Source organism: Erpetoichthys calabaricus, chromosome 3 (genome assembly GCF_900747795.2).
Source record: "Erpetoichthys calabaricus chromosome 3, fErpCal1.3, whole genome shotgun sequence".
Lineage (NCBI taxonomy): Eukaryota > Metazoa > Chordata > Cladistia > Polypteriformes > Polypteridae > Erpetoichthys > Erpetoichthys calabaricus.
The window spans coordinates 226,922,660-226,948,571 of NC_041396.2; the positions used below are offsets into that span (position 1 = coordinate 226,922,660).

The 25,912-nt window shown below is 38.0% G+C and overlaps 1 protein-coding gene across 1 annotated transcript in view; it reads left to right on the top strand.

Annotated features, from left to right (window-relative positions):
- Nucleotides 1–5,018: 5,018 nt before the first annotated feature.
- Nucleotides 5,019–25,912, top strand: part of LOC114648697 (probable ribonuclease ZC3H12B) — a 35,804-nt gene continuing 14,910 nt past the window's right edge. Inside the window, 1 exon segment of the mRNA XM_051924870.1 lies at nt 5,019–5,129. The gene's annotated coding sequence lies outside the window, so the exon portion shown is untranslated.

Genomic DNA, 25,912 nt, shown 5'->3' on the forward strand with positions numbered 1-25,912 from the left:
TTAGTACATTGCAGCACTTCTATATATTTCTTTGTATTTATAAGTACAATGCAAGTGCAATGGACGCTTGTTATTTAAATCTTCCCAAAGTGTCATCTACAGAAAGGCACTTTGACAAACTGTATGCCATGGATTGCATTGGCGTTGTCTTTGACACTTTAAGGACATCAATCTATATGAGAACGGTTATGCAAAAAATGTAAATAGCATTAACTGGAAGGCAGTGTCTGACAAGTATAGACAAATTCACTGATACCAGGAAATGAATGCAAATCAACTGGCTTACTTTACAAAAACACTCATAGCAGGATTGCATAACAGCTTTAAGGAAACAAAAATTAAAAAGCCAGCAGACAAAATATCATTTGGACTAAGAATTTACTTACCAGCTTTCAAACTAGTCAGACATTCAGTCCACTAGCTAAAACTTACAAAATAGCTGTAACATATGGTGGCTGTGATGGCTAAAACATTCATGAGCTCTTTTGAACACAAATTCCTTATTAAGATGAAGCAAACAAGCCAGGAAATTTGTTGATAAAGTTATTAATGCAGCCACATCACATCCCAGGGAGCCCTGGAACTACTTTTTTGGATTTTGCAATTTCTGCCAATGGCTGCATAGGCATTCACCAATTCAGGTTAGGGTGATGATTTTTGCTAAGTTGTTCCTCTGTAAATGAGTATTAGTTGCAACAGATCTCTTATTTCACCTTTATATTACTTCAGGCAATGCAACATTCTATAAGGTTATTTGTTACCAGCCATGTTACCTATCAAAAACAGGCAAACAGAATACATTTAAAAATACTTGACATCTCTTGCCTGTGTTTACCTTCAGCACCTTTCCTCCGTGTCCTTGTGTGTCTGAACCTGTCTTGACTAGCACTCCTTTCATTTAGCACATTCCCCTAAACCCTGCTTCTCAGAGTCTACCGTTTTGAGGCGCCTTTCTCACCATCCTGTTTGTTTTTATACTTCCCATCTTACTGGGCGACTCTCAGCGTTCCTCCTCTTTATTCCTCCTCATGTATCTTACACTTGCACATCCTCTTTCGATTTTGTCTCCAAAGCCAGACTGACCAATCAGACTGCTGGAGAAACTGGTCACACACACACACACAGACCCTAGTGTTTTATTATATAGTAAATGTAAAAAACATTTTGTGGCGCTTTTCGTGAAATGTGATATAGTATATGAAATAAAAATGTTCATGAAAAACAGTATTTGTACAGCAATTTAGATGTCATAGATGTACTTGTCTACCACTTGTTTATCCATGACTGAAAGCCTTTTTGCAACATTTGTCAATTAACCTCTTTAGCGTTACATTTTTTGACCTGAAAAAATGTCTACTGTAAAATGTGCAAAACACTAAAAGTACAAAGTCAGAAGTGTAATATAATGATAAAATAATAATAATGAATAATAATAATATGAAATGAATAATAATAGTAATAATGATTATGCTAATACCATATATACTGTCAAAATATAGTGGTGGTATATCTTTGAACAGGAAAACTGCTTAGGTGCATGGTCATTTACCTGATACTGTTCATCATAACGGTTTGTCTCAACAACAATTCTATCAATCATGTCATCATCAAGAAATAACTCCAAGTAAAGTGGATCTTACCTGTCAACATTCACTTTTAATATCCTGGCTGCCCCACAAAATCAAAACAAGGTGGTACTGGTTAACTTGAAGCAGAGTCAACAGAGACCCAAACATGACTGTCACTTTCAGATTCATCAGAATCACATTCGGTTTCACTGTCCGTTTCAATTTCACTGCCTGATGACAGATTCATTTTGTTATCACTGCTGATGACATCACTGTTCGTTATCACTGTCAAGAGAGTGCAACACCAGGGCTGCTGAAGAACATTTCTTATGAGATGCCATTATGAGGCTCAGAGAAGAAGTGTCTACACTATTGCCTGGGTAACGCTCAGGCCTGACGCTTATGTGACACACGCCTATACTGTTGCCCATGTAATGTTCAGGACTAATGCTGTTAGCACTTTTACAGCTTGAGTAATCCTCGGGTCTAACAGTTATACAAAATATGACCATACAGTTGCCCAAGTGACACTAACGCTTTTAACACTATTTTCACAGCCCGAGTGACGCTCAGGTCTAATACTAAAGAGGATAATCTAATCCAACCCTCTTATCTTTGGGTATGTGAGATGAAAACTGCACTATCTGAAGAAACAACCACGCAGATATGAAAAAGATGTGTAAATGAAACGAACAACAACCCAGGATCAAGATTCCAAATGCTTTCGCCATGTTATTTTTCTTCATACCAGAATCAATTTAATTTTTTTGTAAACTGATGCCTTTTCTCACTTTTCTTGTTCATCTCAAAGAAAACTTTGAGAAGTGCCTTGAAACTTGAACAGTACAGTATCCGCACATGACACAGCATCCCATATGAATTCTAGGTGGAGTACTGACTCAGAATTTGTGAGCCTCGCCAAGATTACCTGGCACTGGAAATTTTGCAAAAGACTGTCACTTTGTTTTGGTCTAACAATAAAGAGACAGCCTGTTGCTGGGTTGCCAAGACTTGGCATAGAAATTGTAGGTGCGGTATTAAGTATTTTTTACATCGCATTATTATCTTTGGTGTCCATTTTTGGATGATAAAACATTTGTTCTACTGAAATTTACATTTCGCTAAAGTGAAATTTGTTTAACATGATGTTGTGTGGACATTTGTTTGGACCAATAAAAAGTATTTATTAAACTGAAAATTTTGTTACTTTGGTATTCACTATAACAGGATCTGACCTGTATATACATAATACTTTTCAGAGTTCCTTATCCACGTTCAATGCATTTTTAACATACTTCTAAGTCAATAAAAATGTACCCAGATGAAATCCATGATCCCAATACTGAGTGATTGTATGGGCCCTAATGATAGTCTTCAGTCATGTCTTTCTTTGAGAATCTTTTGGCCAAGAACTAAATGTGCATTTGGGCTTTTTGTTTTGTGTAAACACAGATAATTTAAAGCCAAAAAAAACAATTTTTTTGGCACTGTGTGAGTTGTTTGGCAGGGGCCTTGAGAAGATCTGGCCCAGGGACCTTAAGCAGCAATATCCAGCCTCTGGTTCATACTAGTAAGTTGATAGAATGAGATGCCACAAATAATATTAGCATTAATATTCTTATTTAACTAAGGTTTCCTCCGGAGATATTGCTTCTGTCACAAAATGTTGTTTATGCAGAATATTTTTTTTCCAGTCTGCATGCAGTAAATTAACAGATACAAGCCTGCATTCTATTAAAAGGTATTGATTATTGTATATTGATTAAGTCTTTTAATCACTTCTCTGTTTATCACAATGAGCTCTTCAACAGTGTTTCTTCTTTTGGTGAATTTTCTCACATTAGCACCAGTCATGCAGCACCATGAATCCCTACTTTGGCTATAAAAAACTTCTTCCATAACTGAACATTATTCAGTTTTTAACTCTGAACTTTATGCATGTTTTTTCTTCTCTCCAGAAATCTTCAAATGTTGTCTGAAACTTTTTCATAAGTCACAAACCTTAGTATTCTACAGGGATCTACAGAGCTTGATTGACCTCAATGACACACTGTGTGACCTTGGGCAAGTTGCCCGAGATGCACCTTTAAAAAATAGGTAAACAGTTGAACTTTTGAGCTCTGTTTGTAAAGTACCTGTTTTCTATATAAAATGGTTGAATAAAATAAGTTTTTGATATCTTTGTTTGCTAGATAAGTGATGTGCATAAGTTATGCATTTTCTTTGGGTACACAGCTTTTTGATTCTGAATCCAAGAAGGTGTCAAAAGTCCATTGAAATGGTGGCCCCAAATTGGTGTGGTATGTGTGAATGTAAGCAGGTATGCAAAGTGGTGGACTGGTACAGTGTCAAGAAATGAATCTGCCTTTGGGCTTCATGCTCAAACAAACTTAAACTAGTTTAAGTGGGCCCTGGGGAGGGTGAATCCATCTACAGTGCACCCAATCATTGGTCACAATGTCTTTAAAGCATAATTCAGTAACAACTCACTGCCAAACAATGTCTCCTCTTAAAGCCCTCCTGCACCACATTTGTACAGGACTTTGTTCCATAAAATGATTAATATTAGCAAACGGCTAGATTAAAAACCAGACTTGCTTCATGGTTCTGTCTCCTGAAGTAATCTTTTGACAATATTATCATTTTAATCATACTTGTTACTTAATGGTTACAAGTTGTTTCTGATATCCAGTGATGAAAATAACCTTCTCTGGCGGCACATTCACTCAGTGACTCAGTTGTCAGTATTCCTTATGACAGGGAAATAAAGGGCATTTCTAGGAACCAGTTTATAAATATATGCGAAATTATTAAAGGTTACCCTGTAAGTATAAAAACAGCTTTGAGCAATTAAGGCAATTCCTTTCCTACTTGTAAAGAAAAGAGGGAAGTCTTTGAAAATACCAGAAACGCCTCAAATTGCACAAGAACCATTTTGCCTGAGGCAGGTGAAACTGCATTTCTTTAAGGTAGCCTGGTGCTCTTTGCAGATTTGTTAAACAAGTTTCACCACTAAAACACACACACACAATTAAAAACCCATAGTCAAATTAAGAAATCCTGACACTTCTGTAAAGTGATATTGGCCTTTGCTCCCTGGAGAAACAGTATAAACCTGCAGGGCATACGGCTGCTGAACTCTAAAAGTGGTTAATAAGATTGACAACCTGATTCAATCAAAAGTGAATTTCAACCCAGAAGCAGCTAATACAGATTATGGTACCAATGTTTTTGTGACAAATACTTTTCCTGCATGTATTATGTTGAAACTCAAAATGCCAACAGCTGAATCATTAGGTTTCTGTTCTTTCTTGAGTCAGTCTGCATGTGAGCAATGTGCTCAAAGTAACTTGAACAAAGTAAAGTTGGCTCAGTACACTTGAATGTCCAATAAGGAAGTAAGCTGAGCTACAGTATGAGTGCACTGCTTCCTCAATTACATTTGACAAAGTTAACACTGACCCTACTTCCTTGTATGACTAAATCAAAAAATAAAATCAACAGAGACTAACCATTTGTGTCAGTAAATGTCAGAGAGCAGACACACACAGGCTGGATATGGTGAGAAAAATAAAATCTTTTTCTTTCTTTAATTGTGATTTTGCTGCATAATGTACTGTAATCTTTAACCAAAAAATTGAAATGCAGGTGGCATCCTAATGTTTTCAGGATGTATGTTTTTTAATAAAAGTAAATCTTTGCCAAGTAGAATTTTTTTCAGAGTTAAGAATATAGTAGGAGTTGTAGCAGCAGCACTTGAAACCCCTAAACTGTGTAAAGTGTGTTCAATGAATGTGTAGAAATTTGATTCTGTTTTTCATTCATAACCATTTATTTTTTTTTGTAGATCTGCTTAAAATTATTAAAGATTGCCAATTCATAAGAGATTATAATACATGTAAATCCAATTCAATTGGTACTGAGATTTGTCCACCCATTTGTCCATTACTGTACCCTGTTAAAAGTTGGGGACTAGAACCTACCTGGCAAAGTCAGAAATAAAGAAAGCGACTCACCCTGAATAAGGTGCCAGTCCTTTGTGGGGCACACATTTACAGTTACTCACATGAGTAACACATGTAAAAGCTGCCCAATACTATAATTTGTGTTTTTGTTTTGTTATTAAATGGCTGTATATAAAGGCTATTTTTGCTTGGGTGTTTGTTTATCTGCTTACTCTAATGTCTCGATGCATGCTCAATAATCCAGGTAAGGAAATTCTGCAAAGTTGATTCTCTTCATCATGATGAAGAGAATCAACTTTCATGAAGCTTACTCTAATAGTTTATGTTGTTGCATGATTTGACAAAATGTCATGAAATCTGGTATGGTTGTTAACATGTGCAGTATAGACAAGTGGTCCTCGAGTTCAGTCCTGGAGGCCCACTGTGGCTTCAGGTTTATGTTCTAACCAGTTTCACAATCAGCAAGTTATTTTACCTTTAATTGACCTAATTGTTTAATTAGCTGGGCTTTTTAATTCTCTTATTTTTCCATTCTGAAAAATTTGGTTTGGTTGGTTCCCTTAATTTTATCCTAAAAAAGACAATTAATGACAAGAGGAGGAGACACGAGGGTAAATAATACAGAATGCAGCTAATTCATTGTCAGAACACCCGAGGGAGTGGAATGAAAATTATAACGACAGTGAAAATCTAAAAACAAGATAAAAAACTCTAAATCATATTTAAATGCTTGCCACATTCCAGTACACATTTACCAAATTCAGTGTGGAAATCTCTGCATTGAAACCAAAACACAGAAGCTGAGAAACAGCAGCTTGCTAAATGAAGGCAGTAGTCCAATTAAAAGCAAATGATTGCGGCAACACAAAGCTACAGTGGCTGCAGGCCTGAACCTGAAAACCATTAATATAGACCATATGATTTTTGTGAAATTCTGGTGGATGGTAAACCATGTTGCAATGTGTGATATATTTTTTCATACACATTTCAAATTAATTTTTCCAAAAGTGACAATTGTAAATCCGTATGTGATAAACGTGAAGCATATCAATATGTCAGCCTCCTCAGTATGTAATGTGACACCAACATAAAAAATATTTCTTTCTCAATCTAAAGTTGATTAGAGTGAAACTACATACTAGGTCTTAATATATTTAATTAGAGTTCATGAACACTATAAAAAAATCACCATTTATTGCACGCTGAGTGATGAACTGGCATTCAACCTGGTGTTGTTTCTGTGTTACACCATTGCTGCCAACTTTCTCACTGTGACCATATAATGGAGCAAGCTAGTTTAGAAAATGTATGGATAAAGGGGTTTCTTGCCATTCAACATATTATTGTAAAGACTTTTGAGTGACAGAGTGCATCTTGAGAATTAGAAAACAAGAGGGAGGTCGTGTTTTACTAACATGTTGGAATTCTATGAGGAGGCAACAAAAGGATACGATCAAAGTGGAGCTTATGATATTATTTATCTGGACTTTGAGAAAGCATTTGATGAGGTGCCACATGAGAGGTTGGGCATCAAATTAAAAGAAGTGGGAGTTCAGGGTGATGTTTTTAGAGGGGTGCAGAATTGGCTCAGACACAGGAAGCAGAGGGTGATGGTGTGAAGAAACCTCTTCAAAATTGGCTGATGTTAAGAGTGGTGTTCCACAGGGGTCAGTGCTAGGGCCGCCGCTATTTTTAATATATATAAATGATATAGATAGGAATATAAGTAACAAGCTGGTTAAGTTTGCAGATGATACCAAGGTGGATTAGCAGATAATTTGGAATCCGTTATATCATTACAGAAGGACTTGGATAGCATACAGGCTTGGGCAAATTTGTGGCAGATGAAATTTAATGTCAGTAAATATAAAGTATTACACACAGGGAGTAAAAATGTTAGGTTTGAATACACAATGGGCAGTCGAAAAATTGAGAATACAGATTTAGGAGTCATAGTGGACTCTAAGCTATTGACTTCCCGACAGTGTTCAGAAGCCATTAAGAAGGCTAACAGAATGTTAGGTTGTATAGCACGATGTGTGAAGTACAAGTCCAAGGAGGTTCTGCTCAAACTTTATAATGCACTGGTGAGGCCTCATCTTGAGTAATGTGTGCAGTTTTGGTCCCCAGTCTACAAAAAGGACATAGCAGCGCTAGAAAAGGTCCAGAGAAAAGCGACTAGGCTGATTCCAGGGCTACAGGGGATGAATTATGAGGAAAGATTAAAAGAGCTGAGCCTATACAGTTTAAACAAAAGAAGATTAAGAGGTGACATGATAGAAGTGTTTAAAATTATGAAGGGAATCAGTACAGTGGATCGAGACTGTTATTTTAAAATGAGTTCATCAAGAAAACGGGGACACAGTTGGAAACTTGTTAAGGGTAAATTTTGCACAAATATTAGGAAGTTTTTCTTTACACAAAGAACGATAGACACTTGGAATAAACTACCAAGTAGTGTGGTAGACAGTAAGACTTTAGGGACTTTAAAAACTCGACTTGATGTTTTTTTGGAAGAAATAAGTGAATAGGACTGGTGAGCTTTGTTGGGCTGAATGGCCTGTTCTCATCTAGAGTGTTCTAATGTTCTAATTAAACTTGCCATACTGTATTTGTACCATGCCATACACTCCAGCATTTTGCAACGACAGCAATGCAACTGTTACGGACTTGGGTCAACTCCGAAATTCCTACCTGTGCTTACATTTCAACCATAGCATAAAAACCTTGGATAAAACCATAGTATACATTACCCTAGAAAGATATGTTTGTGATTAAAATTGATACCTATGTATATATGAACTTAAATAAAGAAAAAATATAGTAAAAGTACAGAATGATTAAAAGAATGATGGTACACCAGAAAAGGTAATTATCTGTGTTTTAGTCTGAAGAGAAATATTATCATTTGAAGCAAGTAATGGATCTAATGGGACATTACTTTAAACAAGTAAATGTTAACATATTCCAGTTTGGAATGTGTTGTGTTGAGTAGTACAAATGTGTAGTCTTGAGCAATGTTGAATCTCTCTGCTCCAAAATAGAGAAAGCACCTCCATTATAATAGGACTATGCAGGCCCCAATGCAAATGTACCAAAGCTTTCATTGTAAAATGTAGCTCCTGGTAATCCCGGTCTGTGGCTCTTATTTTGTACTGTAGTTTTTTCATATGCAATATACATGTACAGAATATAAATAGAATGAGTTCAGTTGTTCTTCTCTGGTAAATTGTTCTCTGGAGAAGACATAGAATGTGTGTACATCTTCTGTTGGCATAAGCCATACATGCCTGTTGACTGTGAAACTGAATTGTCCATTTTCTGATTCTTGCCACAAAAAATTGAAACAAACTTAAAACTCAATCTGAGTAGTATGGTGTTGTACCGTGTTAGCCATTATGGATACAATGACAAGTCAAGCTAAATAACACATTTTATAAAGAACTCCACCCTTTATACATTATATACTATATACACTTTATACACTACACCTTTTATAAAAGAACGTTAGCCATTACTAAATAATAATGACATGCTGAGAGAAGTATTCCCACAACCTTCCCTCCTGGCATATAGACAACCACCAAACCTGCAGCAACTAATTCCTGAGTGAACCAACAGATAATGGCATATCTCCCTGCCTATAGAAAATAAGTAAAATGTGTGCTCACATTTATGATACAGATTGTGTGGTTATACCACATTGACGACTAGAACATTGCATAAAGGGATCATTTTCCTGAAGATCATCTAATGTGGTCTACCTAATTCTGTGCATGAAATGTCTTAACCCTGCACTCTGTGTGGGAGAAACTGGACAAACACTCTGCCAAAGAATGAATTTACACAGGTTCCACATTAAGCATGCCAATAGGGATGTTCCTATAGAAGCTCACTTCAACAGCCATGGACACTGTGAGAGGGATTTTAAAGTCACAGTGCTTATGGACAACTTCAAGACACAGCAAGAGAAAAAGGAAGTTAAACTGATGCTAAAATTTAACACATTACTACATGGTTTAAATATGGTGGCTCTGAGGCTAGGGATCTGCGCCGGCAATTGGAAAGGTTGCTGGTTCAAATCCCGTAAACACCAGAATTGACTCTACTCCATTGGGCCATTGAGCAAGACCCTTAACCTGCAATTGCTTCATCTGGGTATGATGTTAATCTGCATCCAGAACTACAAGCAGGTCCTCCAACTTGAAGGGAAAACTTAGGGGCTTGGTGGCAGGATTGGCACTCTAGCCACTGTAAAAAAATCCTCACACTGTTCCAGTGTGGTGCAGAGGTGTCACCCATTGCATGGCTGCACTTGGGTCCCAATCCAGGTAGTTTGTCATTTGGTGGGTGCAGCAACGCGCTGTATCAGTGCATGCTCCCAATCTCCTCCTCAACATGGCTTAAATAGAGGCAGTAATTTTATGACCAGATATGAGGACTATTTACAGTACATCCCTCTGACTGACCCAGCCAATTTGAATAGAGATCAACATTTTTATTGAAGAGAGAAAGTAAAAAACATAAAGAAAACAAGACATATGCAATTAAAAGACAAAAACACCCTGTAATTTCAATCTGATTAAATGATGAAATAGAAAAAATGAAAGCAAAGCAGCAGTCTCACAATGTGAGTCATTAAGTGACACAACAGTCACTCCAGATAACAGGATTTTTGGGGTCTTCCAGCAAAGTAATGGAACTTATTTATCAAAACTAAATCTGAGTCTTGTCAACCACAGGTAAGAGAATTATTACTTCACACTTGAACAGGCTGTATAATGATCAGAAATGGAGAACCCCTCGGCTTGCTCTGGGCTGATTTAACTCACTTAAACAAAATACAAGACAATGCTTAGATTTTATTCTAATGACTGCCAGTAAATACATAACAGGTTCATAGGATGCAGAATGCTAAATAGCAGCTTGCTGTTCCTTGCTGACAGACACCCAGTGGTTCATGCTAAATCATACCAATGTCTCCTCCAGAAATTTTTTTAACTGGTGGAGTTTCCCCTTTAACAATATGACTTGGCATTTAATTCTAGATTCTCACAAAACTTTGTGTGAATGCAATTCACGGTGCCTTGGAAACGCTGTTTTATTACACCATTTAATAGAAACAATTCATCGGCTTCATTTAATTTAAAGCACAATACAGTGAATAATTAGTGTGGTGGCTCATTTCTTGGCCTAATGCTACCAGTATAGGCTCTGGTATTCCACAACACAAAAATGGATTAAATGGGTTTATGGATGAAGTGTATGATGCATAGACTAAATATACTGTTTAGAAAGCAATTAATAGTCTATATAATCTTTTTCTTTTTGCATTGTATAGTTTATGGATTGTTCAGACATACTTAACAACATGTAACAGAAAGAGTTTAAAAATCTGCTCTTCTGATCATAAAAGTATACGACTTAGGCCTATTCTCTGCTTCTTGAATCCAGGAAATATAAACAGTATATGGAAAATAAATAGTATCCTATATGCACAGTTTATAGTGTATACAAGGTCATGTATATACAGTGTATATATATATAGCCAGAGCTGAAAAGGAGATGGCAAGTAGAGTTGTTACCTCAGCTAGTCAGGTAGTGACTAAGCCAACGTGGTGGGAGTGCAGATTCACATCACTGTTTGTCTTGTTTATTTGATACTATGCATTTTTGTGTTATTCAGCCATACTTTGATTTCTGATTAATATGAAACACTAAAGTCAAGGGATGGTTACAAACTATTGACCTTCGGGTTATTGGCTCAGCATGCTTTTGTTCTCCTCAAGCTTTTGCCTCCAGAAACACAGATTTGCATCAAGGCAGTTGAAAAATGATACCTTTTGCAATTTTTTTTTTATATTCTCTTTTTGAAAAACAGAACATTACAGTAGCATTCTACTATTAAAACATATAAGAATAACAAAACAGATGCAATCATTTACTTTGCAGTAAATACACTAAAAGCAAAGGAAAAATAGAAAAAAAGCAAGATGAAATACAGTACAAACTCTTGGTGGCACTTTTTATCTGGGCTAGTGGTGCTATTTACAGCATTAAACATACATTACTGTACATATAAGTCCATTCTTATAAGAAGTCAGATTTCCATTTAAGCAATTGCTTGTACATTTAGTCATCACTTCTGTATAAGACTTAATTTTCCTTTGTCTGTTGATGTTCACAATTAAGCCTTTTAAATGATTTTTATAATTAGCAATATGAGAGCTGAAAAGTTACGACGACACAGAGGAAATTTTGTATAAAATACTGAACCAGATAGCATACTGTTTGAGGAGTCTGTTGCATAAGAAAAGCCATGTTGGCTCCTGAGTTATATGAAAGGGCCTGCTACTTCGCAGGTTAATATACTGGTGTGGTCAAGGTGATAGAAAAGATCTGAGTTGAAGATCACACTGGCATTCTTGTGAGGAGCCAAAGCGATATTTGATTAAGAAACTTTTACAATAATGTAATGTTGTTTTTCTAATAGAAGTAAAGAAATATAATTGTGGGTCCTAGCTTGTGGTTGAAGAAATTGAATAGTATGTTTAAAAGGCTTTTAATGCATCCTACTCTGTTAGGCTCTTGAGCAAGAAATTTCCTCAGCGGCACTGTACAATGGCTGACCCTGGGCTCTGACCCCCAAAGGTCATGCAAAAAGACAGCTTCCCTTTGGGGATTAATACAGTGTACCAAATACTAAAAAACAAACAAACAAACAAATAAATAATACTGCCTTCATCCCGGCCTTCAGGCTATAATAAAGAGTACTATAGTTATGTACCTGCAGCATTTGTGCTGATTTTCTTTCTTGGTTCTAATGTTTATCAGGTAAGACCTAGCTGGACCAGCAGAATGTAGAAACTGACTGTTTGAGGAGTATGCCTAGGCAATGATGAGAACAAACCTTGCACCCTAACATAATTTATTAATTCCCATTGACCCAGCTTTTGTACAAAAATATAAGATTTTTGTCCACTCAAAGATGAAATCTATAAAGCACTGTGTATAGTATTTACAGTTGCAGGTGGAGTGATAGTGCACTATCACAGTTCTTGTGCCTTTAAAGTAATGAATTATTCAAGATGCGATGAAAAACAAAATAAAAGTAAAACATTATATATATGAAATACAGTTTAAATATATATGGCATACATACATTCTCACATCTGCTTAATACATGTTAGGTTTATGGAGAGCTGGAGCCTTTTAAAGCAACAAGAGGCAAAAGTCAAGAAACAAGCCTAGATAGGACACCAGTCCTTTACAGCACACATACAAACGCACATCCATACTCAGTCAATATGGCGCCTGCACATGTTGGGGATGGAAGAAAACCAGAGTATCCAGAGCAAAAGTCACACAGACACAGGGAGAACATGCAACACAAGTACAAACTCCACACAGTCTGGAGAAGTCATGAAAGTGTGTGTATATATTATAATTAAATATGTATAGGAAAATATAAGTGTGTTTAGCAACAAAAGGCGCTATACCAGCACCTGGCCCGACACAGACAGACATGGGAGGCACACTTATAAAATAAATAAATGTTTTCATTTTCTTTTCTTCTGCCGGTGGGCAATGCCTTCCCCTTTCCCTAGGCACAACACATTCCCAATAAGCACAATAGCACAATCACAATACTACTCTTCTTTTTCTCCTCCACTCCTCTCCGGCAAGCTTAGTCCCTCTCCTCCCGACTCTTGCTTCCGGAGTGGTGTCTGCTGGTCCCTTATATAGGTCACTCGGAAGTTCTCCAGGTGCTCATTGACCCACTTCTGGCAGCACATCCGGGTGTGGTGGAAAACCCGACCACACAGGCTCAGGGACAGTTGCAGCACATCCTAGTGGCACCCCTGGATCCCAACAGGGCTGTCACAAACTCCAATTCCCATGAAGCCCAAGCCCTGCAGGAGTCCGAGGTATCACTGCCATCCAGGGGGGCTGTCATCTAGCATTCCAGGGGAGGTGATGCTCTGTCCACACATGTTCCCCGGGTCCTTCCAAGGCAGAGGCATCCCAGGCAGGCAGGGGCCCCAGCCACTCGTGACAATATATATATATATATATATATATTCATAGCATTCGCAGTCCGAATCATGATCTGATTGTAAGGGTGGTTACCTACCAGGTAACGCATGTAGTTGGTCTGCAAGTTGGTAAACATCCACCACAGGGCCCTCTTTCAGTTGCGAGAAGCAGAGCATATGTTACATAGTTTACTGTCAAATAATGCAAAGAGTGCGCAACACTTGTTTCGCCCTTATTGGGGCTCATCAGGCGTACACACTCCACTTCATTCCCTCACGAGGATCGAACCTCAGATGTCAGCGGCGAAGCCCCATTATGTTGCGCCACGGCACGTGGTTCGTTTATTTGACAGCCTGGAGATCAGAGTAATTACATTCATAGCATTCATAGTCTGAATCACGATCTGATAGTATGGGTGGTTACCTACCAGGTAATGCATGTATATACACTGTATATATATATATATATATATATTACCTATTGTTACCTGTAAAAGACAAATACTGGAATACATTTAAAAATAATGTATATTTAATATCTCTTGCCCAACATATACTTTCAGTGCCCTTCCTCCAAATTCTTGTGCGTCTGCACCTCTCTTGACCATCACTTCCTCTTTCTAGCACATTCCTGTAAAGCCTGCTTCATAGGGCCTGTCATTTCGACGTGCCTTGATCACCTTTTGTTCACTTTTATAGTTCCTGTCTTTGAAGGTGACTCTCAGAGTGCCTCTTATGCCTTTACTCCTCCTTGTGTGTTTCACATTTCCTCTTTCCATCTCATCACCAAAGCTAAACTGATCAATGAGATTGCTTATAGGGTGTAGACACATGCACACCTTAGTATTTTACTATATAATATATTCATACATACACATACACACATACAAAAGTAGATTAAAAAGTTTTGAGTCCATGTGTATTATACCACAACTGAAAATTCCTTGAGGTCAGAGAAATTTTCTACATGCTTCCACCACCTAAAATACCATATCTCTGTCCCATATGTCTGATCACATTTTCCAAACTCTGTATAACATGTATCTGCTTATCTTTGTTACACAGTTGAATAAACACTACTCATGGCCATCATGGCAAAACAAGGGCTCAATTATTGGGAGTGACAACACAAGAACTAAGCAGAAACCAGTCCTACTCTGGCGTAGAGTTACAAGGCCTTGACCCTTATTTTCTCACCCACTTGTGAATTACAGTCATTTTCAAAACCATTCAATCAGCCCAGAGAGGGACAGTCATTCATTAAAGTCACCAACTCACCTACTCTGCACAGTACACTGTCTGGACAGGGAAATTAACTTTTGAATACTGTATAAGGTGGTAGTTAAAACTGTGCTGTAATCATGCCTGACTCTGATATAGTTCCAACCAACCTGAACTGATTGTAGTTGTAATTTATACACGCAACTCTAACATCTTTCACTTCAATGGCCCTTAGAACATAAACACTTTTTTTGTCACAGTTAATAGCCACATAAATATTTTTCTCTTGACATCTTGTTACTGATTACAGGATGCAAATTTGATTATAATAGGAAGGAAAACTTTGCGACCTATTGAGCTGTTAATATTTAACTGGTTCATTTCTTCAAGCCTGACTTTGTTGCTTTGATAAAAAACACTCAGTTTACTGAAAACAAAGTGCTGAGCTGAGCACTTTACTTGGTACTGTGTGCTCCCTCTAGGCAGCAATATGGCAGAGTAAGTAGTGTTGATGCCTCCCAGCCGCAGAAGTTACAATGCCACACAGGTCACAATGTCACATTTTCACTTAGCCTGGTCTGAAAAATGTGTGTGTTAAATGAACTGGTGATACAACATTGTTCCAGTGTGAGCAAGGGTGTGGGTGTTTGAGTTAACATACCTATGGATGGCCTTGAGACTTCTGCTACTCCCAGGAATAAGATTTGAATTTGACAAAGTAAGTTAAAAATGTACTATTAAGGGATTAAATTGATATGGTATTCCCTCGCTGTTTATCCTTTCTTTAAGTTTTAGGCAATACCACTGATTGTTGAATGTGCTCTGTAATAGCAGCACTACTGTAAAGACAGTCCAGAGAAGACTGACAACTAGGCTGATTCTAGGACTGCGAGGTATGAGCTATGACGAGAGAGTGGAGGAGCTGAACATTTTCAGTTTAAGCAAACAGAGATTAAGACGTGGCAAGATTTAAGTTTTTCAAATTATGAAAGAAATTAGTACAGTGGATCCCAATTGTTAATTTAAATGATAAGGACACAGTTGTATAGATTTTGAGCAACTGTTACAAAGCCCTTCTTTACACAAAGAATCACAGATATATGGAATAAATTGCTAAGTGGTGCAGTAGTAAGTAGGGCTTTAGAGACTTTCAAAACTCAACTCAATGTTATTTTGAAACTGTTAGGCAAAGAGGACTAGCAAGGTTTGTTGCGCTGGATGACTTGTTCTAGTCCAAGCTGTTGTGACGTAACATAATGCCACCCTGTCCTGTGCTGGTTTCTGTTGGGTGCTCATTTTTTTAACAAGGTTTTTCCCTGGGTCTGGTTTCTGGAACACTTTAATACAAAAGCCAGGTTTAATAAATAGATGGATGAACAAACCATTTTACACACTTTCTCTCTTCATTCCAGACTGGAGTAACCCCTGGAAAGTACAGTGCATCCGGAAAGTATTCATAGCGCATCACTTTTTCCACATTTTGTTATGTTACAGCCTTCTTCCAAAATGGATTAAATTCATTTTTTTCCTCAGAATTCTACACACAATACCCCATAATGACAATGTGAAAAAAGTTTACTTGAGGTTTTTGTAAATTTATTAAAAATAAAAAAATTGAGAAAGCACATGTACATAAGTATTCACAGCCTTTGCCATGAAGCTCAAAATTGAGCTCAGGTGCATCCTGTTTCCCCTGATCATCCTTGAGATGTTTCTGCAGCTTAATTGGAGTCCACCTGTGGTAAATTCAGTTGATTGGACATGATTTGGAAAGGCACACACCTGTCTATATAAGGTCCCACAGTTGACAGTTCATGTCAGAGCACAAACCAAGCATGAAGTCAAAGGAATTGTCTGTAGACCTCCAAGACAGGATTGTCTCAAGGCACATATCAGGGGAAGGTTACAGAAAACTTTCTGCTGCTTTGAAGGTCCCAATGAGCACAATGGCCTCCATCATCCATAAGTGGAAGAAGTTCAAAACCACCAGGACTCTTCCTAGAGCTGGCCGCCCATCTAAACTGAGTGATCGGGGGAGAAGGGCCTTAGTCAGGGAGGTGACCAAGAACCCGATGGTCACTCTGGCAGAGCTCCAGAGGTCCTCTGTGGAGAGAGGAGAACCTTCCAGAAGGACAACCATCTCTGCAGCAATCCACCAATCAGGCCTGTATGGTAGAGTGGCCAGACAGAAGCCACTCCTTAGTAAAAGGCACATGGCAGCCCACCTGGAGTTTGCCAAAAGGCACCTGAAGGACTCTCAGACCATGAGAAAGAAAATTCTCTGGTCTGATGAGACAAAGATTGAACTCTTTGGTGTGAATGCCAGGCGTCACGTTTGGAGGAAACCTGGCACCATCCCTACAGTGAAGCATGGTGGTGGCAGCATCATGCTGTGGGGATGTTTTTCAGCAGCAGGGACTGGGAGACTAGTCAGGATAAAGGGAAAGATGACTGCAGCAATGTACAGAGACATCCTGGATGAAAACCTGCTCCAGAGTGCTCTTGACCTCAGACTGGGGCGACGGTTCATCTTTCTGCAGGACAACAACCCTAAGCACACAGCCAAGATATCAAAGGAGTGGCTTCAGGACAACTCTGTGAATGTCCTTGAGTGGCCCAGCCAGAGCCCAGACTTGAATCTGATTGAACATCTCTGGAGAGATCTTAAAATGGCTGTGCACCGACGCTTCCCATCCAACCTGATGGAGCTTGAGAGGTGCTGCAAAGAGGAATGGGCGGAACTGGCCAAGGATAGGTGTGCCAAGCTTGTGGCATCATATTCAACAAGACTTGAGGCTGTAATTGCTGCCAAAGGTGCATCAACAAAGTATTGAGCAAAGGCTGTGAATACTTATGTACATGTGATTTCTCAGTTTTTTTTATTTTTAATAAATTTGCAAAAACCTCAAGTAAACTTTTTTCACATTGTCATTATGGGGTGTTGTGTGTAGAATTCTGAGGAAAAAAATGAATTTAATCCATTTTGGAATAAGGCTGTAACATAACAAAATATGGAAAAAGTGATGCGCTGTGAATACTTTCCAGATGCACTGTATGTTTTGACAAGTCTCACTGATGTTTACATTGTCTTTTTAAAGAAAAAAGCATTTTAAGATAACCTCCTTGTGCCACTTTACTGCCAACACTATGACAGATGTTACCGATCCCTTGGTATATTTATAGTAAGTGAAATGGTTTAAAGAAGAAACTGCAAACTACTTGAAACCTACTGAAGCAGGCACACTTTGATCCTGAAGACTATAGCCTATACTTTGAAGGTACTATCTAAAATAAAAGGTGACTGATTTGTTTTTTTGTAAGGAAGAGCAAAAATTTAAAAGTTTTACTTTGTCTTTTCATAAACAATGTTTTTCTGCTGGATAAGCAAATTTTATCAATAATAATTGTTCTTCACATCATAATATATTAGCCAGCAGTACAACTCATGAGGTAAACTGAGAATTTAACAAATTCCTGTTATTGGTTGAAGTGGAAAGATGACCTTTTAAGTGTTTTCCTGTCAAGCTAGTTGCTCAATGAAATGCCACATAATGATAATATGATTATGGTTTCACTGTAGTTTCTTTTCTGGTTTGTATTTTTCTTAATCTCTGTCATGTTGTTTCAAAGCAGATGACAGCATGGAAAGTCTTCTTCATTATTACGTGAACTTACTGTAAGGCTTTTTTTTTTTACATTCCTTAGTTTTTTAGTAATAGCACATGATTGAATAGCGAGATCTGCTATAAACCACTTGACGGCTTCAAACTTAGTTCTTGCATTCATATTGATTCATTACAATCTCCATTTGGCTTTCATGTCCGGGAACCCTCACTAACAAAGCTGTGACTTAATAATTATATATTTGTTCCAAACATCCAGTCTTCTGCAGCTAAAATACTATTCCCCTCAGTAAACACAGACTCCATCATGATAACATGGGGTGGGTTATGTAAGATTCAGGGCCCCAGTGAGGTCTTCATTCAGAGGCATGATGGAGAAGTGAAATTAGCTATTAATAACAAGTGCTAAACACCTTCCTTTTTTGGATAGCAATATTTGTTTATGGTACCTTGGCAGCCGCTTATTGGGAAACTGGCAGAAGTATTTTTTCTTATGTAGGTTATTTACAGTATTTATTTCCATGTGACATATTTGAATTATACTGTATTGTTCTTTATTGTTTTTCATATTTTTATATGCTTTTCTTACAGTGTCTTGTGATTTAGTGTTCTTTGAAAGTGTTATACTGTGTAACATTAAGACAAATTCATTCCTGTATGTACAATATAGCTTTAATCCCTTCAGTACTTTGACCAGGGAAATTAATTCAGTGACTGACCACTCCAGATGAGACCTCACTAGTGTGTTATATGGCTTAAATATAAGCTCCTTTAACTTGTCATGCACACACTCACACTGTGCCAGTTTAAAGTCACCAGTTAGTCCTCACAAAACTTGTGCCCCAACTGGCTTTCTGCGTGACAACTGTATGCTATTGGGGTTCACGTGTGATTCCACAAAGCAACAACAACATTTATTTATATAGCACATTTTCTTACAAATGATGTAGCCCAAAGTCTTTTACATAATGAAGAAAAAGAAAAAAAAACAAAATAAATAAGAAAATAAAATTAGGGAACACTAATTAACATAGAGTAAAAGTAAGGTCCGATGGACAGGGAAGACAGAAAGAACAAAAAAAAAAACTCCAGACGGCTGGAGAAAAAAAATAAAATCTGCAGGGGTTCCAGGCCACGAGACCACCCAGCCCCCTCTTGGCATTCTACCTAACATAAATGACCTCAAGCAGGCCTCATTCTACTCAGGGTTCACATGGAAGGACTTGATGATGATGGTCACATGGACTTCTGGTCTTTAATCCATCAATGTAGGGACATCACAGTGCTTTGATTAGGTGGTGGTGGCGCAAATCACCACCACAGAAAACCAGAAAAAGAACAGAAGAGAAAGTAGGGGTTAGTACAGATTTTGGAGCCACCATGAATAATAATGATAATTAATTGAATATACAGAGCATCAGGATTAAACTAAAATGAAGTTATGAGAAAGCCATGTTAAAGTAATGTGTTTTCAGCAGTGTTTTAAAGGGCTCCACTGTATTAGCCTGGCAAATTCCTATTGGCAAGCTATTCCAGATTTTAGGTGCATAACAGCAGAAGGCCGACCTCACCACTTCTTTTAAGTTTAGCTCTTGGAATTACAAGCAGATACTCATTTGAAGATCTAAGGTTACGATTTGGAGTGTAAGATGAAAGGCATTCTGAAATATAAAACGGAGCGAGATTATTTAAGGCTTTATAAACCATAAGCAGGATTTTAAAGTCAATTCTGAATGACACAGGTAACCAATGTAGTGACATCAAAACTGGAGAGATGTGCTCGGATTTTCTTTTCCTAGTTAAGATTCTAGCAGCTGCATTCTGCGCTAGTTGCAATCGATTTATATCTTTTTTGGGTAGTCCTGAGAGGAGTGTGTTACAGTAATCTAGTCGACTGAAAACAAAAGCGTGAACTAATTTCTCAGCATCTTGCAATGTTTTAAGAAGTCTAACATTTGCTATATTTCTTAAGTGAAAAAACGCTGTCCTAGTAATCTGATTAATATGTGATTTAAAATTCAGGTCAGAGTCAACAGTTACCCCTAAATTCTTTACCTCCGTCTTGACTTTTAATCCTAATGCATCAACTTTATTTCTAATAACCTCATTATATCCATTTTTGCCAATCATTAAAATTTCTGTTTTCTCCTAATTTAGTTTGAGAAAATTACTATTCATCCATTCAGAATTTAATTTGCTCCCACTGGCCAAGGAAGTGCTGTTGGGTAGGTTGTCTACTCTACACCAGCCATTAATGAATAAGTGTGCTCTGTTATAGACATGTCTACCATTTAGGAATCACTCTGTTCTTTTGCCCCTTTATTTCTAAGGTAATCCTCTAGAACAGGGGTAGGCAATGTCGGTCCTGGTGAGCCGCAGTGGCTACAGGTTTTCATTCCAACCCAATTGCTTAATTAGAAACCAATCATTGACAATCTCAGACCTTATTTAATTTTATGGCTTGTTAGTCTGTGCAATGTAAGGCTCTTATATCATAGATTTTTTTCCTTTCCAAGGATATCATCCAAATGATTTGAAGCCTAAAACAGATCATTTTCAGTCTGTCACATTTTTCTATTAAGTGTTTTATTAAATCAAACCGTGCATGAGGAACACACACAGATGTAATTGGAAAAAAGCTAGCTGGAGAACTGCTGGCTGCTTTGTCTTTTACATCTTATTGCTAATAAGGAGCAATTAAAACACTGAATGCAGCAGTTTAAGATTGAAATAAGCAATTAAGGTTGGAGAACTTTAACAAGCGAGACCACTAAAATGAAGCATTAAAATGTCAGCTTAAGCAATATGTGCTTCATCAGCAATAATTAAGTTCTCATTAAGGAACTGGGTTGGAACAAAAACCTGCACGTACTGCGGCTCTCCAGGACCAACATTGCCCACCCCTGCTCTAGAGCACAGGTGTCGAACTCCAGGCCTGAAGGGCTGCAGTGGCTGCAGGTTTTCATTCTAACCCTTTTCCTAATCGGTGACCAGTTTTCACTGCTAATTAACTCCTTTTCCCTTCATTTGAATAGCCCTGTTTTTAAGGATTCATCCCTCTTAATTGATTCTTTTCTTCATTAAATGGCAGCCAAACAGAAATGAGATGTGAAACAAGCCAACAGATGACCAGCTAAACTGGGGTTTCAAACTCCAACCAATTTCACTCCAACCAGTTTCTTAATGAGAAGCCAATTCTTGCTGTTAATTAAACCCGTTACTTAATTCCACGGCTTGCTGCTGCTCTCATTTTGCTACAGCAGACATTTCCCAAACTTGATTTTCTGTTTCTGATTATTGACCTGAGAAATCAACCTTACCGAGACCCTCACCTTTATTTATGTTCAGATAATGTCATTAGCTGGTCACGTGTTCGCTCGTTTTGTGTCTCATTATTGTTTGGCTGCTAATTAAGGAAATAGAAAAAACTAAGGGGTCTGAGTCGAGTTAATTAAAACTAAGGCAAAAGAAGTTAATTAGCAGGAAAAACAGGTCACTAATTAAGAAAGTGGTTAGAATGAAAACCTGCAGTCATTGTGGCCCTCCAGGACTGGAGTTCGACACCCCTGCTCTAGAACATAGAATGCATTTAATGTAAAAAAAGCTGGTTTACAAAATATTTACTTAATTTACAATCAATAAAATCTTAAACTGATGATGGGGTCATTATCTTAAGCTTAAACATTTAAATTATTATTTCACCATTGTTTTAAGGACAATGTAAACTCATACATATTCTGATCACTTTGTTAATGAGATATTGAGGCTTAATGAGTACTGTCTATCTAAAGAAAATTCCTCAGAATATTTTGTTCAATAGAATTTACTTTCAAATTAGTGTAATATTAAAAATTTGCATGAAAGGCATGGGTTGGTTGGTGGTGGAGGTTTGTTGGCTCAAAGTACTTGGACCCAGGTTCAAGTCTGACTCAGTGTACAGTCTGTGGATTTTGGTGGGTCTTCTGATTGTGAATGCTTCTTTATGTTCAGTTTATTGACAAATTCCCACTGTGTGTTGCCTGTAGTCAACTAGAACTTGTTGGTCCCAGGACAGGCTTCACATCTTGTCAGACATGAACTGACCAGAACACAGATACAGTAGATTAACTATGTATCTATTTCTCTGGCTATCTGATTTCTGAATACACTTTTTACCTTTACAAAGCTGTGGAGAGCATATCCCATCAGCCTCAGGTGCAGTCAGAGAATTGCTCAAATATGTGTGGTGTATATTCAGATTCCACAAATGTGAGGAGTCAGTACTAATAACAGTGGTGCTGTTCAACCATAGACGGATGTATGAAAGGCTAAAAGGAAAGCACCTTGAAAGCAGAGACAGTGCATTTTTTAGTACCCTGAGCTTGTGATTATGTACTGTAAACTGCATAACAACAATTTACGCAAGTTTATGAAAACATAACATGACAGTATATGGCCCAAGATTCAAATCACACTGCTTGTTTAGTAACTTAGAACCCATATTTATTTCATGTCAACACACATTCCCGTATATTGTTATTGTAGGCACTCAGCAATGGATTGGCATCCTGTCCAAGACTAGTTTTATGCACAATGCTGTCAGTTCCTTGTGACCCTGAATTGGATTAAAGAACGTCATGTTATATGCTACTGTATTCTGTAAATTCTTACTGATCGTGTTCACCATGACAGTTGCTACACTAATAATTAATAATTAACTTGGTTGGGTAATTAAAGGGTGGTACGGTGGTGCAGTGGTAGCGCTGCTGCCTCGCAGTAAGGAGACCCGGGTTCGCTTCCCGGGTCCTCCCTGCATGGAGTTTGCATGTTCTACCCATGTCTGCGTGGGTTTCCTCCCACAGTCCAAAGATGCAGGTTAGGTGGATTGGTGATTGTGAATTGTCCCTAGTGTGGATGTGTGTGTGTGTGTGTGTGTGCCCTGCGGTGGGCTGGCGCCCTGCCCGGGATTGCTTCCTGCCTTACGCCCTGTGTTGGCTGGGATTGGCTCCAGCAGACCCCCGTGACCCTGTGTTCAGATTCAGCAGGTTGGAAAATGGATGGATGGATGGATGGATGGTTAATTAAACTTATATGTTGTTTCAAGAAGTCATACCATTTTCAAATGCTGACTCAATCCTGTCTGTGCCTTCTGGGTCTTTTTTGACCCAATTCTGACACCACTTTTAAATGCCCTGTACATCAAATTTTTCACTCCAAACCCATTTTATATTGATTAATCAATGTTCCTGACTTTTAGCAGACTAGGTCATTTTTGAAAGCTTTTTTGCAAGCTTTTATTGCTTTTTGTAAAGTAAGAGCACTTTTCTTGAAGCTTTCACGTTCCTTAAATAAAAAGCTGACATTTAGGAAATTTTTATAGGTTTGTGAGCAAACAAAACACCCAGCAGAATATCCATTAAAGCAAATGGTGGGTCAGAGTTTCTCTGAAGGACATAGCATTGTTCAAAACATGTAGCAGTTGTACAAAAATTGGACATCTGGAATTTTGTTTTGCTTTTTGCAAACTTGGATCACTTTACAAAAAGACTTCCCATTTCTGGGCTGAAAGATGACATTTAGAGTGTTTTTAAGGGTCGTGAACAAATGTACTGCCCTAAATTCAGCATGAAATCCAATAATAGGTGACAACTGACTCAAAAGACATGGTAAGGTAACATTTATAGAAAGTGTATAAATTATGGATTGTTTAACCTTTTTTTGTGTTCATTAATCTGAGGAAATGTAGGAAAAGTCACAAAGTGTCATCCTAAACATATGAAAATTAGGGTGCTTTTATGGATTTCAGACAGAAAATGGGTCAAATTTAACCCAAAGATGTTGTGAGGGTTAAGGAAAGTGCCTCTGCTTAAATAGTAAACCTAAATACAGTATATGACATTGCAAAGTACTGTATGCCTTAGAAACTTTGGTGTTAAGGGTGCTATAAAAGTCTGGCAGATTTTGGAATATGCCACACACCAATAGTATTTCTAATAATAATGGGGAGAATGCCTGGTGCTCAGTTTAGGAAAACTTCTTCAAATCAACCAGTAATCTATCCATCTATACACATTCTGAATTTTGGAATCTGTCCTAGCAGCACTGGGCACTATGAACAACCCAACCCTGAACTGGGTTCAGTCACATATACATAAAACAACACAGAATTCTCAACCCTGCTGATTACTACTACTCATATTTTTGGGAGCAAGTCCACTTAAGGGCAAATTAACGAATGTGCCCACACAGGGCCAATTTAGAGCCACTGATTTACCTAACACACATACCTTTGGGATATGGTAGGGCCTATAGGAAACCCATCCAGTGATGGGGAGAAAATGCAAACAGGCCACAATTAGGCAAGAGATTCAAAGCAGGTGCACTGGACCCAGGATGCTAACCACTGTATGACGTATACTTATATGCTAAGCAAATTTAGAGGTACCAGTCACACTAACATCCATGTGTTTGAAATGTAGAAGTAAAATCAGTCTACGCTGGAAAAAACCCAAGTAGCCAAAAGGCAAATGCACAAACTGCACAGAATGTCTGGGACAGGGTATGATCCCAAGGCCCAGCAGCTCTATGGCAGTAACACTAGCTACAGTATCTGTGCTGCTAGGTTACCTGACCTGTTTGTTTAAATTATGTTTTAATGAAAAATGCATTTACAAGCTCACCACAAGTGGCATTCACTCAAGCCAGACCAGTCAGTCAGTCATTGTCCAACCCGCTATATCCTAACACAGGGTCACGGGGGTCTGTTGGAGCCAATCCCAGCCAACACAGGGTGCAAGGCAGGAACAAATCCCTGTGCAGGGCGATAGGGATTTTAACCTAATTTTCATGTTTTTGAGATATGGGAGGTAACCGGAGTGACAACATCAATGTGGATGCGAAGGAATGTGGAAACTCCACAAACATAGCAAGTTAGCAGAAAATCAAACAGAGCTGTAATGGTACTGCCAAAATAAAACAACAACTCAGTATTGTAGTTAGGCCTATTCCAACATAGATTCTTATTAGATGATATAATAAAACATTGGAAATGAAAACAATTCAAACTTTTGCACAGAATGTTACAGTGATACTCCTTAGACAGCGAGTCAGTCTGCTTCTGGAGAACTGAGGACATCAGAAGTGACCAAATCCTTACCAGTTATTGCTGATGTTCTTGTAGCTCAACAGTCTAATTAATATTTATTGTGCTTTTGCTGGAGGTTTTTAAAGAGAAGATAATATTATGGAGTAGCTTGTGAAATATAAAATGTATCCATTTTCATACCGTGTTTCCTGTTTAGAGAGAGTTAAAGCCCTTCCACCATATAACGTTAAGCAGTGCAGCCAACTTTGTAAGGCTTTTGACATTGATACTGGTGTAATCCTTGACTCGGACTCACTGTTGGCCAAGTAAAACTCTTTTGTACGACTATAGAAAGTATGCAGGTACTACAACTCAGGGTACTGCTGTTAACTGTGAAAAGGTGCTATATAAAAAGTAGGTAGTTTGTATATAACTT